The following is a 14676-nucleotide window of genomic DNA, read 5'->3' as shown; positions in this document are numbered from 1 at the left end:
ACAAAATCCCACTCAAAACCTTTGCCACACAAAGTTCATCACGCACTCCAATAAAATAGGCTTATCAATTCATATTACAAATATTTGGTCCGCAAAAGGCAATCGGAAACCTAGGGTCAAGCAAAAAGCTCGCATGACATTTAAGACAATCATAACCGTTCCTTATATGGCTACAATAATGGTTAATCCAAAACTTCGCCGAGCATGCGTAGCTTATCTAATTCGGTAACTTACTTAATGCAAAGCAAAAATTTCGCGAGTGCGATTTCGCAATGTTTACGCGTCGAATTTTTCCTGTCACTCCGTTAGATGCACGTGTCCTAAGGCACGTAGACCATGACTTCAAGTTTAGCTACAACCTGGGCCTTCCCACTAGAATACTTACCAACAAGGAAATGTAAATTCGCTTTCCGATTTCGTACTACTAAACTTTATAATGAATCGCTGTTTGGGTATGTGATATGAAAATGACGCCATTTTTGTGTCTGGGATTTTGTTTCGGTTGATAATGGTGCTGAAAATAGTCTTAGCACGATGTTTTTTATGTTAATAACAATGCTGTACTTTAGTGATGTTATGGATCAAAGCATAGCATAGTTTCAGGACCCATAATTTCAATTTCATATTCTAATAATTGAGCAATTTCCATGCTTTTCTTTGTGTATCATTTCGCCATCTCAAAGTGATAAATCGCTCTCGTAAAGCGTAAACATAAGCGACCGCCTTATTGCAAACGACTCATGATTGATGACGATTATCGTATTATCGTTCCAAATTAGGCCGTCAAAACATAAAATGACGTACATTCGTGTGCGTAACACAACAATTATTTCAAAATCGCGCTCAGGGCTCACATAACTCGTGTTCGACACGCGCTGCCCAACGTTTTTTCATCAATTTGCCCAGCGCATTGATATGCGAAATGTAGTCGCGAATCGCACGTCGCATACATACGATTAAAAAATCGCCGCGGTAGGTGACCGGTGCGTACTCGGCTTTAATTGAATAGATTTAGCGTCACAACCCGACTCCTAATTGTCTAATTTGAAGCGAAAACAAGGTATGGTTGACGGACGAATATATTACAGTGGTATGTAGAAGGACTTTCTTTTGGTGCGATATAAACAATGGCCGGGAATAACAAACAGCAGCTAGGACTTCTTGACATTGATATTGATTAGGCAAGATTCTATGAATTAGGTCTCGGAGTATTTAGTTCTAAACCTTGAGTGGTGCTGCTGTTAGGTGGTTGAGGTAGGTACCTCTTTCAGTCAAACAATTAGCATAAACAAACACACACTTTTTATTTTATATACTTAAACAATCAAGTAGATAGAACTATTGTAAGAAATTGAATTACCCTCGCTAATTTATAGGTTTTTTCAGTAGGTATAAGTAAAGGGGCACTTAGCTTTCAGTTAGCGACTTCTGTATAGATTCCCGTTTCCGTCCACCATAGGTAGGTATACCTAGGTATGTACCTATACGTTCAGTGCGACTCTCATTACGTCATTTCAAAAAATAGCACCGCGCATACATTGTCAACATTTTTAAGTTATTCAAAACACTTAAGGGCAAAAAGTAATCAAGACACTATTGTTTAGCCGGCCTTGTGTCTAGGTGCAGCATTATTATTCGTGGACTGACGACCATAAACCTGAAGGTATGTAGGCAAGACATGTGGGTGGCCTATGCTAAACCGATACTGCCAAACGTTGGCCGCACGGCTGCAGAATACCTGACCACGGCGGTCACAGCTCTCAGAAAGAAAAGTTTTGATGCGGATGTATTGTTTTGGAACGAATTGGGGCGGGATAACGGTATGGCGCCGCGGCGGTGTGTTTGATTTTCCCCTGACCTTAAAGCTAAAGGCGCCGGCTCCGTTTCTTTTTGGATAATTTATTTATTAAGGTCCGATGATTGCATTACGATAAACATATATTGATAATCATACAACTTTGTAAGTACACGCTAAATAGATTTCGATGTCATAATTTTTGAACTGTCAGGACGCTACGAGGTCCTTACGCCGCCTGCATAACAAATGCAAGTATCTAATAAGTTTTACGAGCCCTGTAAACGTCGAGATATCAATCAAACATACGCAACACACGTACTCGCACTCACAATATTTATCTTGTGATTAGATTTACCGATAAAGAATTTTCCTTTAAATTTAACGATAGGAAAATACTTTTGACTATGCGACATAGGAAAAGCATCCAAATTTTTTCACCATTCATCATGCTGAGCAATTCAAAATACGCAAATAAAACTAAAACAAACCATGTTCTCGCGGCACTAAAATAAAGACAAAAGACGACACCAATAAATTGTCGCTGAAAAGTAACCAAAGCATTATACAGTTGCATAACAGTACAGTAACAGTAAATAAAAAGAGGAAAAAGGAGCAAAACTGTGCACGAAACTGTGCGCTTTTAAATACGGACGACGTTGAGCGCGGGTAAGGCAAAGACATTTATGTTCACTAAACAAGTAGTAAAAGTCACTACTTGAGCGTTTTTATGGCACTCATAAATGTCAGATTGTGCGCCGGGGTTTAGCAGGCCGGCCCGTGCGCGGGCCGCCCGTACCCGACCTACTGAATAAGGCATCCGATTTTACGAACCCGACCACCGATACTTAATTGATTCTGTTCATTTCTCAATTTGTGTGTTTTTTTAATGTTTTCGTTTACACTCGCTTGACGTTTACGACTGTCATTCGTTGTATAATAAAGCGATTTCTTTGCCTTTTTCAGGTAACCATTTCTGGTGCTTAACAGTCCATAAACAATAAGGCGTCATTAAATGGTAAGTTGGCGGACCGCTGCGGGAATGTTTAGGTGGTGCGTGAATGACGAGCGCAGAACGAGATCGCGTCGTCTCGCGATATTTAGCACAAAAGTTCACATAACAAGAGTTGCTACTGTAAAAGGAAACTTTATAGCCGAAGACAGACGTGAGAATAGGTCGCGTTTCTCAGCAACGGGCCCCTATGCAAATTATTGCATCATTAAACACCTCGTTGCGAGCTTTCGTGTTAGATTGACGTTTGCAACACCAGCCAGTTGTCTCTAGTTTAAACACGATTTGTAAGACCGGATGCGTTTGACTGGCGTTAGTTTGTTCAATTATTTTAAAGAAAACGCGTTGTTCTTGCTGCGATTGACAGCTCCAGATAACGCTTTATATATGTTTGGATGTTTGCAGGCCATGTGTGAACGAGCATGCAAATTAAATCGCCGTAACATTATTATGATTAAGTCGACACACCCATCTCGTCGGGTCAAGTCTTAATCATCTGATTTACTGAGGAACTATAAATTGTACACTTTATGGTGACAACACGTTGACTCATTTGCAGCTAAATTATTTTAAAGAGCTGCTTAAAATTAAAACGGTTGAGTTAAAACGCTAAATGGTCGGCGTTTCAATATTCCGGTATGAAAATGTTGACAGCATCCGTCTACGAGGCCGCGTATTTGCATAGTACGTGTTTACGACCAACTAGGGTTATCACTGTACTAAAGAACTTTTTTACTGTAAACCATTTCGCTACTGGTACACTCGTAAAATGTATATCTCGATGAAGGCATAAGTGTGGAAGCGCAAATAAAATCTTAGAGTAACTGGGCCGTTTGTGTTACGACTTTACGAGTTATAGCTGACGATTTTCCTGGACTTTTTGGGTCTGGAAAAACACGAATAATGTTGAATATCGGAAAGATAATATATACCTATAAAATATTTTATTAATAAACGTTTTTTTATGGTTGTCTGAAAATATCAATAAGAATGATTGTGTGCCACAAAAACATGGTGAAATGCTGTTTGTCATTGTTAAACGATTGGGAACCTCCTAGCCCTGACGATTCATTTGTTATTTCAAACATTATAAAATACTAAATAGATTTCCAATTATGCATCAATGATCCATCACCAGTTAACTTGACCCAAAGATTGATCGATAGACTCAAACATACTTTCCCAACAAAGAAAGTTGGTACCTACAGCATAAAATTTCCTCAAGCCACAGCCCTGCTGGCATATCCTAGGCAGTACACCTGCTCTCCAGTACTGGACATGTGTATGGTGGGACGGTGACTTTTATTGACGCGCCCGTGTTTATTACTCGCCCCTGCCTTCTTCGGTCTGGGAGACAGTTTCGCTTTGGTATAGCGGTTGAAGGATAACAACGGCGCGAACGGATTTTTTACCTTCTTTTTTTGTGGGTTAGAAGTATTCTATTTGATTTGAAGCTGAGAAAAGGCTTGATTTTTTTTCAGTGAGTTCGAAAGATGATACAAAATCTCGTATCAAAATTGTCATTTAAAAGCTCAAAGCTCTACAATAAGTAAATAACGTTGTCCGTTATAAACCTACATACTTTTATATATTCCTGAAATATTTCACTTAGAGACAGTCAGTAAAAGTAGATGAATAAATAACGTTGTACCACTTCACTAAACATTTCTTGACACTGCATTTCCTATACATACCTAACTAATTCGCATAATAAATAAAGAAATGCGAGCAAAACTTATAGAAAGAAATTATAAAAATAAAATAAAAAGCGTTGACGAATCAATTGAGGTTTCCGCTTCCGCTTATAACTTGGGTCATTAAACAAAACTTCGTTTTATGGCTTTTGAATTACGTATGTTAAACAGAAATGAGGCATGGGAATATTCTACTTAGGCTCTTAGCGGGGCCGATGCAAAGGAATTTGATTGGAATTGAATTGAATCTGTTTTGCATGAATTTCACTGTGCGGTCTTAGTTTACTACAGTAATAAAATATTTTATTTCTATTTCTTTTCTCTTTTTTTATGCCGGAATCGTAAAAGATAGTTTTTTTTTTACTATTTAATAAAGATAACGTGTTACTAAAGCTACGCTATAAATGCTTAATGACAGATCAGTGCTATCAAGATTACGAGTTTGTTTTGCTTTCAGTGGAAGTACTAAAATGTCTACTTATTTATATCTTTTAAGTATAGTTTTCACTTTTTATGGAAAGGAAATAAAAGTTTTATTTGGTGGTAGCGGAATTTTACCACTGGGTAAACCTTTTGCTTATCCATACCTAAATATCGTAATGACAGATTCAGATCGAATACAGCTTTTAAAGTAAAAAAGGTACTATGTTAAGAAATACAGAAACTATTTTTAATTTGTTTTACATAACACATGTATCATGGCAAGGTATATTAATAAAGATGAAGCTCGTCCTAAATTTTAGGTTACTTGATTCTGGACCATCTTATTTTTTTTTTACCGCATCGATTGTGGTCGCAACCCTTTCATAAGCAGCTAATCATTCTACCATAAAATAGGTGCGTATACGTTGAAAGCACCAATCGTAATGGCGCGAGAGGGCATGTCCGCGATCGTAGCGCCACGATAGCATTGTGCGGTGTGGTGCGCAAGAGTCGATCGCGACGCCGATTGCGAACGCCTGTCGCTTACGTGTCGCCTCCCGCCCGTATCTCAGACCGCATCGCACGCAAATTATAATCGATACCATTATTGTAATATCCGAGTGTAACATTCACACCACTATTGTTCCTTTTCTTTGGCGTAGTCTTAGCTCTTTGTTCGCGGCCGTCTGATGCTGTTACAGATCTATCTAAAAAGTCGAGTAACAGATACATTGTTCAATTATAGCTTTCAACTGTGTAATAGTAGCTAATTAACGACTGATTTATTAACACCTCTCAAATGTGTTATTAATATGATTCACGGAACAGTTTCTCGTTTGAGCTTTTTGCGAGCGTCGGTATGCTCAAATTTCCTTTTAATTTTGGCTCGAGCATGGAAAGTTATTCATAATTTTCATACAAGATAATTAATTTTAACAAAGATTGCTTTGTTTTGTCGTGTTTTCTTGTAGTATTTAAGTTTATTATGTTGTTTAATGATTTCGTGTGATCATTAACGAGGAGTTCTGACAGACCGCGTGCCGTATCCGCCGAGTTGTCCAATTTAAGTAGCCGCCAAGTGTGCACGTAGTCACCAACTGACATCGTTGGTAAAAAGTTCATTTTGTTCCACTCGTGTTTATTTCTGTCCCACTGTCCTTACTGGTTTCACACTGCGACCAAATAATGTGCCGAATGTTCGTTTAATCGGAACATTTTCTCGTTCCGCACGAGTTATGACTTACGATAATTATTTTTTTCAATAGTAATGAGCTGTCAACTCTTATAGTCATTACGACTTTTCGATTGTGTAATTGGATAATTTATTCGATCTTTATCTTTTCAATTAGCGTCGTGTCCAATGATGTGAAGTTTTAATATTCATCTGACAAATTGTTGCCATTAATTTTTAATCAGTTTTTTATTATTACTTGCTTTTGAAATTGTATGCATCATGCACAAGCGTGACTGTGTACGACTTTATTAATTCTACATTATAATATTTATAGATGATAATTGTAATCAAAACTGGTTTTGGCGTTTAAGTAAATGCTACTGATTATGACTCATTAATTAAGCCTTATGAACGCCATGCCAATAAAGCAACCAATGTATGTATATTTATGTGTTAGGTACCATTTTTTATACCAACAACATACGAATGTTGATCAGCTTACTAGATTTTGTTTGTTAGATCTTCTAAGAAAACTATTTTCGATTCTATTATTATAGATTCTATTATTATTATAGATTATAGTTATACATATACCTAAGTAACCAAAACTGAGTTCTGTCATATCTAATTATTACCAATACATACTTCAGATCAACCATGATTCGCTCACCATCCTTTCTAACGCACGACTTATTGCCATTGAAACTGCAATCCAGCCAGCTACAGCCATCCATTAATATAAAAACAGATAAAATCCTCCTTTTTTATCCAGGCACGGTCTTTGGGCGTGCCCACGGTGCCACTGTCCCCATAAATCACAGTACTTACGAACATTGTTTCATCTCATAAATGCGATATAGTCCTGTCTTTATTTGCAGCCTGTCTGATAACAGTGAGATCTCAATTCACTTGCATCTTGAGTGAGGTGTGCGATATGGAGATGAAAGGCTTTTGTTCTTGGCTGCATATGCTTTGAGTGTTCTTTGCATTTTGAATTTTAATAAAGGAATTCGAAATAGAACTGAAGAGGCGTTAATAGTTGGTGATACAGTCTTTTGTAGTTCGTTTTTGTTTCAATAAATGGAGGCATTGAGACTGCTATTAATACCAGCAAAATACATATTTTCATTTTATCTACGATCGTAAAAGTTAGTCGATAAACAAAAATGACAAATTATAAATGTTTCCTTTTTATGAATATGCATTAATAATTCCCTTGTCCGACATTGTTACAATGCCTGACTTTCACCCAAAGTGCATGAAATTCAAGCGGTAATTAAGTGTCAATGTTTATGAGATAGCATTAGGAAACTGCCCTTTAGTAAGTGTTGGTTTGGTCAACAAACTCATTACTAGTTAGTTAACTTTCCAACGGCTGAAGAAACAGGTGAAAGTTCTATGCAAAACAGGGTCACTATGCTAAGGATCACGCGAGACACAACAGCTGTTACGTAAAACAGCGTATAACGGCTCTAAAGCTATAAATTGACGCAATATAAGGTCAGGGTCCCCATATAAACGTTCAGTGTTCGACGTTGGATGCACTACTCCGCAAAGTGGTCATTCGTTTCAAATAAATTACCATGTAATAGCGCGTTAATTTGCATACTCTACTCGTTGATACAATTGTGTTTGCAATCTAAACCCAACCTTATGCCGAAGACGTAAGTCTTATTTTCCTCCTTGCAGTGACGTTCATTCAAAAGCTTCAGCGCTGGTGCTGCCATAGCGGCAAAGCTCGGAACTGCGAGCTTTCACGAAAGTTCAAGCGCCATCCCAGAGATGGCGTTACTGTCGAGGGGTAAAATAGTTCGTGTTTCGGCCGTATTTGGTTCAGCCCGGGGGTTGAAATTGCGAGAGTTCGCTGCTAGAGGGTGGTTTTGTCGTTGCTGAGTATTACGGGGTTGCGCGAATAGATGGCGCCTCAATAGATTGTGGGGAGGTTGTGAACTTTTTGGAGCTTTTGTAGCACAAGTTATAAGTTGCATGGATTGTGCCTTGTTTGACTCACTGACTGTTGGGCTAATACGGAGTCATTGAGAATTTTAAATCCTATCGGATGCGGGCTTCCTAACTTATGAGTTCTTATATGTACTCTACAAAAAGCCTGCCTATTTACTTCACTAGTCGGAACTAGTGTCGGCTCACTGATAACATTTAGCTAAGGCCTACCAGTTTCTTTAATAACAATCTTAACACTTAATCCTGTAATCTCTAAAGTATTTGTGTACAAACAACCATTGTCACTCCATTGAATGAACACTACAAAAGTTGAGGACGACAAAAACTTTTCAAAGGCCATTTAATTCTTTTGATAACAATGAAAAGTGAAAGTTGTCTATGCAAATTATAATTCGCACAAACATACCTGCTTCTGTGTATTGTTCTCAATTATTGCATAAGTAACAACAATTAGGGTTGTAAATCTTACATTTGACCCAATTCAGGAGTTCTTTTGTTGACATTTTGTTATTTCAATTGTTTTGACTTACCTGTTGTTCGGTTCTTTGAGGATTTGAGAAGTTTTGTGCAACTGACTTCCTTGTGCGGGGTTTGCAAATAAGTATTTGTGTAGCAATGTATTTTTGTTACCTGAGTATTAAGTTTGGTTTGTGGGTCTCCGGGATATTTTGAGATTCTTGAACTGTCATCCGGATCACCTAATTCAGACTATTATGTCTTAGCTTCTACGTGCTTAAAGTCATTTAGGTACAGCGTTCGAAATTTCGAAAAGGAGAGTCGCGTATGAAGTCGGAGGGTGACTTAAACTTTGAAACCAGGAGCTTCAATTAACAGAAAATTATTCTAAAATCTTACACCCTCCGAAACAGAACCACAGCGGAGAAATTTAGATGTCTCATGCACTAAGCAAACACATATGATTTATATCCAAACACGGGGTCCGATGACGTTTCCACGCCATAAATCGCAGCCCTCAAGGCGAGCGGACATATCGGGTGCTTTATGAAGAGCACAGAGTCGACGACAGCACGGATACGACCAGCGTACCTAGCCGGGTATAAATTGGTACACGCGCCGGTCACAGGCCGGTACACCCGGGTACGCCAGGGTATAAATCTGGCACATCCGGCCGGCTACCGCGCCGGTAGTGGCGACGATTATTCACCCAATATCGAGTTTTGGCTTCACTAGCTAGCTTTCTAATCTTCGCTTTCGTCGAACTGGATTTATGTCGGACGCTATAAACGTTTTCTGTATTTTTAAGGCTTACCCAACACAGATTTCGTTTTCAGTTACTGTTAAACCCAGTGAAATACGAGTGAATCATTTTCGCGTGACAGACTCCTTAATTCATGGCAGCCATCCATTAATTTCCATTACGAAACAAAAGAAGTTTAATTTCTCGTAGTTATCCTCTCGTGACTTTGATAGCAATTCGCTAAGTTACACTTATAACAAAGTAAACTGCTAACAACTTTCGCAGTTGAGAAAACCTACCAAATTATGACGTAACTACTAAAAGCTTTGGCATCGACTTCTAGAGCGGAGCCCTAAATCAACGTCCATACTCATTAGGGCGCGTTCGGGAATCCTCGGAGTAAACAGCGCTGCCCTTCGACTGTCGCTCGTCTAGACATGACCTAACTCACCTAGCTATGCCTTTTTTCCGCCGGCTAAATCCCCGAATCACACACGGCTAATACGCGCCCGTTTGCAATAAATCAACTCGCCATTTTTGTTTTCAACGCACCGATAACTCTTTTGTCATAGGGTGATGTAGTAGTAGGTAGGGGTCCGATGGAGTTATTTATATTGTCGTATTTTCCTTGGTGGAAGAAAATTTCCTTTCTGTTTGCTTCATGGGTCAGTGATCAGATTCGTTCGGCGGTGCCTGCTGCTGATGGTAGCGGCCAACAAGCATAAGGACGCTAGTGAAACATCGCGTAATTGTTAACGCAATTAAATGTACCTACATACATTATCTCTAGACCTATCATGGGTAGAACAAAACACCGGGAAAATACTTACCTCTACTTAGATAAGAACCAGTTATTATAACGATACGGTATTCAAGTTAAAAACTGCAATTAAACTGTTAAATCATTAGCAAATTGCTGCAAGTAGGTACTTATTGGAAATTAAGTACTGTATCATTAGATTGGAGCGCGATTTAAGTTATATTTGCACAGGCTATATTACTGTGTTATTAGCTAAGATTGATTGCCTTATCGATACCTGCGTTTTAGATAACATCCAGTTCATTTGAATGAGTTAAAAATAAAATAAGTGTTATACATTTTCAAGTTTTTATTAACTTTACATACGAAGGAAAGAATATTAGGATAACATTTATAATGTAGGTACAACTTGCTACCAATTTTCAGTGTCTCCGTTATTCGCTAACTCCGATAGCACCCCACGACTCCTAGTTTGCAGGCTCGCTCCCTATAAGGGAAATAATTGTTTATTTTCGACAGCCACACACTTAAGTCCAGTGTTCTAACGACCATGTACAGTGGTCGCCCTATGAATCGCGATAATTCTTAGTAGATAAGCCCATGAATCTTGCTTATGTATTCAGCTTTTAATTTAATCGAACAAAAAATTGTAGCTTTTGGATACGCCATTGAGAAAAATAATTCTGCCGATTCAAACACTATTTAGGATACTGCAATAACTAACAAATGCTTCAAAAAGTTTTACACTGGTTTCGACTCTGAACATGAAACAAGGCTATATACCTACATAGACAGCATACAGCACATTGGTTGTTCTCAAATACTCCTAATTCCACCCTCACTAACCAGCAACAGATACCCAGCATTCCAAATTTAAAACAATCTTCCCGCTCGAACGAAATGCGTTTACATACCGAATGCAATCAACGGCAATCCTAAACTTTTTTTTCTACAGTAGCGACATAAATTACAGGGACATAGCGGGAAGCATAGACTATACAATGGCAAATGTCGGTGCTCACTCGCGACCATTGTAGCGTGGCTCGGAGGCGTTACGAATCAATGGAGGGAATTATCGGCACTGCGACTGGAGTGGAGATGACGTATGTAGAAAAATATGGGAGCAATCATCGTGTTAGATGTTTAGAATGTCTAGTGTTTTAGATCAGAGATTTATTTATAGTCTGGACAGAGCAGTTTTGTAGCGATATCACTCACGGTCTTGATGAGAGGTGATTTCTGTTATGTCTTACTTGAAAAGTTTTTTGGATGTTCCTGAATGAAAACCATAATGAAATTGTTTAATAAGAGAACACGATTACAGAGATACATAGACGACCTCATCAAAAGGCAGTTTTCTACATAGCGAATAACTTACATTGTTCAATTAGTGCCTGTAGATATCCAACATTGTCCAATGAATTCGCGAAGAAACCGCTTGATCAACGAGAGCTCGTCTCGCACTGCCATCTGCCGTTTGAAGAATTAGAAATACGTAAGGTCCTGTAACAAAAAAAATAAGAATGAATTTACAATTATTTCGGCCTGACAAAATTACAGAAACCAAACCATTTACTCTGAGCGCAGTCTTTAAACCCGTTCAATTTACTCAACAGACAAACATACATAGGTACAAACAAACACAATACAAAACACGACATCTCCACGCAAATTCTGTGCCAGATTAGTTCGTCCCACGCAGCGTATCGGTTGAAGAGGTAAATGAAATGCTATCCGGAGGGGAAAAGTTAAATTACTGAATTTGAGGGTCAAAGGAATAAGTCTTCCGTAGACAACCACGCCTATTGACTTGTCTATTGATTTAAAATATGTTGTTTTGTTTATGGTTGTGCTGTCGTGTACATTATGCCTTATGTGGAAGGGAAATTAGGGGGATATGGCTGGAATAGCATGCGATTAATATTCGGATTTTACGTCAACAATGTGCTTCTTGAAAATTATGATGTTCTGGACGGCCATATTGGTTTTGGAATCTTAAAACTGAAGTTTAATACCTAACATTATTGTGAACATAAACTTCTTTTAATAACTTTTTGTTGAAGTATGTTCACAATATTTACATGCAAATTATGCTTCGAAAGTGCTTTACTTTCTATTTTGTTTGCTAGACTGCCAGTATTATAATGCACGGTTCTAAAGTTCGTGCAATTTCGCCTCCCCTCGCCTATTTGATGAGGAGTCAATACAATACATAAGCACACACGAAATCATATCAAACACGTGCAAAGAAAACTTATCTTTATCGCTCTCGCATTAAAATTCATTTTCATATTTTACTCAATTTTTTTGGGCTTTTCCGCGCATAAGTGGTCAATTCTGAATTTATGGGATTCGAGCTTACTAATCTCCTGGGGTTTCCCTACTCTATTTATAGATTGTTCTATATTGTTACTAAAAGGGAATCTAAATAATAATATTCCAGCCTCATTATACTAAGTAGAACATAAAACAACTGTTTTGTTGAAATAAAGTTATTAAGTAATTGAAGCAATAAAATTCATGATGAACGTTGAAAATGAGACGTATGACAAATATACCGCATTTACACTAAACCTCCAAATTAGGGTAGGGTCGTAGTAATGACCCCGTTTACCGTTATCTATGGTAATCACTACCACAAACCCTAAATTGCCGCCAAATTTAAAATTCGAACGTCATAATCTAACTTCTTGAGGACGAATTAAAAAAAGGCGGGGAAAGTTTTTATTCCGTCTGGCAGTTTGATTTGATGTTTTATTTATTAGTAGTTATAGTTCAGAATGGTTCGTGTCGTGACTCTGGGAATGGGAACATCTGCCGTTGTCTGGAAGCGGCTCGCGCGCATTTGAAATTTTGAAAAAGGCTCGACGCCACAACAGATGCGACATGGATTCCAAAAAGCAGATGTTTATTAAATACCCTCATAGATTAAAGTGGGGAGTGCTTTTGTTTTTTCATTTCTTACATTGGACAATATTGCGCCTTAACTGGTTTGACCCTTTGCGTTGATATGCGGGCAAGATAACATGATAATTGGTTTCGTCGTCTTTTGTACTGATGCACGATATGAAAATTGCTAATAATTGTGCTTATTACTTTGTGCTGCGCGTTGAATTATGGATATTATTTTTTCGTCTAATCGATTACTACAAATAAGGTGTTCAATATATTGCGTGTAATGAACAAAAAGTAGTTGTAACTGGATACAAAGGGTATTCGTAGAATCATCATAAAAACTGGACCGACGGAATAAACACTCAAGTTTTTATATATCTTGAAGAATTTTCAGTAGAAGATACATGACACGTCAAAGTGACCGGTAAATAACATTTTGTTTTTGTACGAATCTGCCTTACATTAATTTAATCCTACTAATTCTATAAATGCAAAAGTTTGTAACGATATATGTGTTTGTGTGCATATCTGCTACTTTTATGTACTCACGCATTTTGGTTTGAGCTTTTGTATCAAAATAACACAGAAACTTTCTACTATTGGGTACTTCTAAATTTTCCAATGTTATTTAGAGGAGGATCTAGTATTACAATACTAAAAGTCCTACAAATCTATTTGAGACTGACTCACTATGCACTAGATCTGGCTAGATCGCTGCTTGCATTCTAAATTCAAATCCAAAAAAACAAAACACACTTAACATTCTATCAATGAAACCCAAACTGTGTCCGACATACCATAGACATTAATTCTTACACTCAATCACGCAGGTTTTAATCAAAAAGATTCGTTAGATTAACACAAAAAAACAAAACGAACATTTTGGACTGTTATTCCCGTAACGAAGGTGAAATTTCACGGCCAATTTTTATATGATTCGTAGAAGTTGGCACTGGTTTAATCTAAACTACGGTTTAACTGCTGTTTGACATGCAACTGTGTTAGACAAAAGTTTCGTAAACTATTTCATAGAAACATTTACGGAATGGGGAAGGTAAGGAAATGGGGTTGCATTAAATATTTTGCGTAAATTATATTGTGTGGGGGTGTGAATATTTTTGGTTTTGTTATTGTTTGTAGTGTCTTGATACTTTTTGGTTTTAGAGTGGGTTCTAACACGGGATAACCAGCAATCACCGCCATTGTAATGAACATATGCCCGCATAGACTGTCTCTGCTTATAAATACACTTAACAAATAGATACTTCAAGCATAGGTACTCAGTATGAGAAGAGGTTTTTACCGCTAGGCAATTTTACACTACCATCATCCTCCGAGCCTTTTCCCAATCATGTTGGGGTCGGCTTCCAGTCTAACCGGATTCAGCTGAGTACCAGTGCTTTACAAGAAGCGACTGCCTATCTGACCTCCTCAACCCAGTTACCCGGGCAACCCGATACCCCTGGCTAGACTGGTGTCAGACTTACTGGCAAATTACAATTTTACACTACCATAGACACCTAAAGCAAAACTGAACCCCAAAGCTCCCACTGCGCATTTTTCGGCTGCCATGACGTCATCTAACATGGCACCGTACACTCGAGTCCACACAAAAGAGGCCACAGGCGATTCCGGCCTCGCCCCACTACCTCGGATATAATATTTATGAGGGGTACATTTTCACTCTATAATTACGTATCGATTCTTCGTCCAAGTGACGCCCAAATATTATTCATACGACCTCTTCAATTACTATTACGTAG

General features: G+C 38.1%; 1 protein-coding gene across 3 annotated transcripts in view; it reads left to right on the top strand.

Annotated features, from left to right (window-relative positions):
* The window catches only part of Antp (Antennapedia), a 169851-nt gene that overhangs the window by 65671 nt on the left and 89504 nt on the right, over window positions 1–14676 (top strand). For 2 of the 3 annotated variants that reach the window (XM_049837059.2, XM_021339566.3), the window contains exon 2: window positions 2762–2813. The exons of the other annotated variant lie outside the window; for it this stretch is intronic. The gene's annotated coding sequence lies outside the window, so the exon portion shown is untranslated. The remainder of the gene's footprint in view (window positions 1–2761; window positions 2814–14676) is intronic. 3 annotated transcript variants of the gene reach the window in all.

This window comes from Helicoverpa armigera, chromosome 14 (assembly GCF_030705265.1).
Source record: "Helicoverpa armigera isolate CAAS_96S chromosome 14, ASM3070526v1, whole genome shotgun sequence".
Taxonomy (NCBI): Eukaryota; Metazoa; Arthropoda; class Insecta; order Lepidoptera; family Noctuidae; genus Helicoverpa; species Helicoverpa armigera.
This window is presented reverse-complemented; position numbering and strand designations above follow the sequence as displayed.